Source organism: Rattus norvegicus, chromosome 20 (genome assembly GCF_036323735.1).
Source record: "Rattus norvegicus strain BN/NHsdMcwi chromosome 20, GRCr8, whole genome shotgun sequence".
NCBI classification, from domain to species: Eukaryota; Metazoa; Chordata; class Mammalia; order Rodentia; family Muridae; genus Rattus; species Rattus norvegicus.
In genome coordinates, this window is record NC_086038.1 from 48,935,306 (window position 1) to 48,939,857 (window position 4,552).

Sequence of the window (4,552 nt, forward strand, 5' to 3'; positions counted from 1 at the left end):
GGTTGTTTGAGGTTTTGTGGGTTTTGCCTTTATAAGCTGCTCCTGAGTCTGACCTGCGTCCCGGACTAATTAGTCCCAAAGTGTGTGTGTTCAATAAACTATCCCTGTTTGACTGAGGTCTGTATCTGGGGTTTGTGGGGTGATTCCTGGACCCCAACCAATGTAGCCTATCAGTTTTAAACTCTCTCCAGAGGATTCTAGATCACCAGGGAGGTGAATTAGCTTCACAGTCATTACAAGTTGACCATGTGCCATTAGTTCACCTCAATGTCTCAGTCAGAAGAGCTCAAGCCCATGGTCTCAGGCATTGTTTTATAACCATGAATTATGGAATACTTGACTGTTAGGTATCATGCTAGGGACTTGTAGAACATCATTTAAATTCAACTGGCCCCACAGAGACTGAATCCTTATTTTGCAGATGAGGGTAGAGAGCTTGGGTGTGTTACCTACGGCTCAAAGGCAGCCACTGCAGTCAAGGGCAGGTGGGTTTATCTGACTTTAAATCCCATGACTTTGCCCACCAGGGACGTTTCTGGGTAATTCCACACTATACTACCATATGGTATTAAGACTGTCTATATCGCCCGTTATTGGTTTTATTATCATTTTATTGATTTCTTCAACTATTTACATTTATACTTTAGTAGTGATGAATTCTTAATGAACTGCCTATAATTATCTTTGGATTTATATTATTCTGTTGAAGTATAAAGAAAGAAAAAAAAAGAGCACTTTTACTTACTGGTAACAATTACTTGCTTTTTAAAGTCTCAGGATTTTACTGCTGTGATCAGACACCATGATCAAGGCAACTCCTATAAAGACAACATCTAATTGGGGTTGGCTTACAGGTTCAGAGGCTCAGTCCATTGTCATCAGGGTGGGAGCAGGGCAGCATCCAGGCAGGCATGGTGCAGGAGGAGCTGAGAGTTCTACATCTTCATCTGAAGGCTGCTAGCAGAATACTGCTTTCCAGACAGCTAGAATGAAGGTCTTAAAGCCCACACCCACAGCGACACACCTATCCAACAAGGCCACACCTACTTCAACAGGGTCACACATTGTAATAGTGCCATTCCCTGGACTGAGCATATACAAACTGTCACATGCACACATTGCTTTAAGTCACTAAGGGAAGGTACCCATCTCAAATGACCTCTGATTGCTAGAACCATCTCTTCATTGTCCTGCTCCTCTAGTGGCCAGATGTGGTATTGCATGCTGTAACAGTGCTCGGGAAGCTGAGGCAGAATTGTGAGTTTGAGGCAAATGTGACCATGAGGGTTGGCTCCTGTCTTACAGGAACTGGAACCATCTGAGATGTGAGCCTCCAGTACACTGGAGGGATTGTTTAGATTAGGTTAGCCTCACGGCATAGCCTGTGAGGGATTATCTAGTTTAGGTCCCCTGAGGTGGGAAGACCCTCGATAAAGGAGGCTGACACCATTCCTTGGACTGCATTAAAAGGAGGAAGTTGAGCACAAGCGTTCATTGCCCGCTCCTTCCCGATTGTGGACCTAAGGTGACTACTAGCTTCAAGCTCCCCACCACCTCCTGTACTCAAGCCGTGAGCCCAAACTAGCCCCTCAAGTTTTGTTTGATGTGTGTTTTATCCCAGCAACAAGTAACTAAGATAGCAACTCCAGTGTTCCTGTCTTCAACGGCGAGACAACAACCAGAGTTCACAGCTATTCTGATTCTGAAGGTATTGTTTCCATTAGAAGGCTCAGGCTATGCACCAGATAGATGGCTCAAGTGGGAGGCCCTGCTTGGGAAAGCCCAGAATCTACCTAATGTGGAAGGAAAGAACTAACTCCACAGGGGTGTTCTCTGACCTTGACACTTGTTGAAACTTGCCTCTCCTTCCCCCGTGAGCCTCGTGTGTACGTGTGCCCCCTTCCCCCCAAATGTATAGGCCACTTTCCAACAAAGTCAGCCACGGCTTGGCATATTTATAAGTTCCCCTTCTGTGCATGCCGTCCTTTTCCGGATGGCTCACATTCACGGTGACCTGGTGTCACATTCTGCCCCTTTGCTTTCAAGTGATTAAAGTGTGGGCCATTGTGGGACGTTCATTTTCCCACTACCCTTTGGCTCTATGGTGTCAGGCTGCCGTGGTTTGTAAGCGTGGCAGTTTTTCCACATTGGTGTGCTTCTGTTGTTGACTCTAACTCTTGCCTCCCTGCCTTGAAAATCATGTCAGTCAAATTCTCCGAAAATGACTGGGCACCATGAGGTATTCCAGGCTTGTGGTGAAGAGGAGAAAGAAATACAGATTGGGTACCGCTCATGCACTTACGCTACTGGGCTCTACTACAGGAGAGTAAGTAATTGCTCCCCTTCCCTGTTTGCAGATTGGAGGAATCAGTGCAGCTTAAGGCGAGATAGAGGCGTGAGAGTGAATATTCTGAGAGTTTTCCTTTTCCAAGCACACACACCTTGCAGGGCGTGGTGGCACAAGCTATAAGTCTGGCATTTGGGAGTTCAGCCTAAGCCGCACAGTGAGTTCGAGGGCAGGAAGAGCTATTTAACAAGACACTGCCTCAGAAACAAATGTTTCATTCCAGCATTCGTGAGGGAGATGCTCGTAGATCTGAGTTTGAGGCCAGCTATGGCTACATAGTGAGGCCTTGTTTCGAAGAACAAGCAAAAAGCAAACAACAAACTCCCCACCCCAAAACACAAATCAACAAGATCCCCCAACCAACCAACCCCACATTAGATATCCCTAAAGACGAGATCAGGCAAAAGGTTTTGCTTGGTTTGTTTATTGTTGTGTTGTCTAATCTCGGCAGGGGGTTTCTGCCCCTCCCTAGAGCATTCAGTTCCCAAATAGAAGACATAAAACGTCCCTATGTATAGCGAGCCTTTAAAGCACCAGAGCGGATTCTGTCCTCTAAGCCGTTAGTGTCCACTTCCCTATCAATAACCCTGAGCTATAATTTGCTGTTTCATTTGGGCTGGTCTTAATTCCAATTGGTCAGCCCTCGTGGCCATGTTTTTATGACTCACCCACTCCACGGTATCTTCTCCTCCCTCTACCTCCTTTTTTCCTGTGGTCTCCTCAGGCCCTATTCCTGGGGATGGAAACCTCACCTACCTCTCTTCTGCCCATCGTCATTATTCAACCAACACTTTTAAATCAGGGAGCAAAGTCACAGCATCTCTTGGTCAAGGTGAAGATTCTCTTGTCCCTGAGGCAACCAGGACCTGTACTTAGCATCACAATGCTAACCTAAGCAGCAGACCAAACCAGACAGTTTGTTTTTACCTGCTTTTCATATTCAGCACCTGAGTTTATAGAACCAGGATGATTTCCTCTGGTTAAATCTAAGTATTTATTCCAGGGGAATGGATTCCTTATATAAAATGACAGAGACTTGTATATTTTTCCTGTATATTTCAAACTTTTGGGTCACTAGAATCTCTAATAACTACACACTACTCTTTTGCACGGATTCTTCATAGTACTCAGGGAAAAGCCTTTTGGAACTTGTATTTTCATCTTTTTTAACCGGTTAGTTCTGATCTATAATCTGGTGGGCGGTACCTCTCTAAGCGTGGAGTCAGTGTATGTGGAGGGCCAAATGCAATGCGGTTTTCTTATACATTCCTTTCAGGGACTCGGTTGAGTTTATGAGTGTAATGAGCCTGGCATGTGGCCCATTTTATGTGTAATCAGACTGAGCATGGGGAGGGGAGGCTCCCCTAGAGGAGGGAACACTGTTAATGAAGGCCACAGGCGACTTGAATTCCTAACCGAATGGTCCAGGGCTCAGTCTCAGTATCTCCTCATGTCCTTCACACTTGAGGTTTTTCTTCTAAGTTAATAAATGTATCACTGTGATTTAGGTTCCTGTTTTCATTGGTCAACAATATACAAGGGTAAACCAGAACGCCTGATGAGTGTGGGGTGACAGGTGTCCTAGCAAAGAGAGATACTCTACGGTGACACCTCAGAGGAGTAGCATTTCTATTAGATGTCGTCTAGTTTGGGCCTAAGGGAACACTGGTAAAGACAGTCACGAGGGCATGAGAACCCTGAGGCACTCTGGCTAATCTGACATCTTAACCATGCTGTCTCTCTGTAGTCTTCACCAATGTCTCTCATGCTGTTCACACTGGGTGTTAATTGGGCATTTAGGATCTTCCTCCCTGAGGTTGAGGGAGATGACTGTGTGACACAGTCGGGGCTTTGAGGCCTCAGGGTCTGGGAGAAGTGACGCAAACATTTAACCAGGAGAGGGAAGAGAGAAGTTCTGTCATTTGTAACTCGGTTTCTAGAAACAAAAGGAGTCTTGTGCCAGGCTGAGGAGTTGCTCCACCTTGCGTGGTTCTGAGGCAGCCTCTACCACAGGAGGAATGGCCTGTCAGAACCGTCACCTCAGAAGTTTCTGTTACTCTTAGCACTTGGTTATCAAGAGGTACACGTTTTGAGACATTTATTACTAAACCTAGTTCTACTGTAATCTGTTCTTTTAAATGAAAATTATGCAGAATGCATTGTTTTCAGGAGCTTGTATTTTTGTGTTAGAGTAAAATCTGGCAC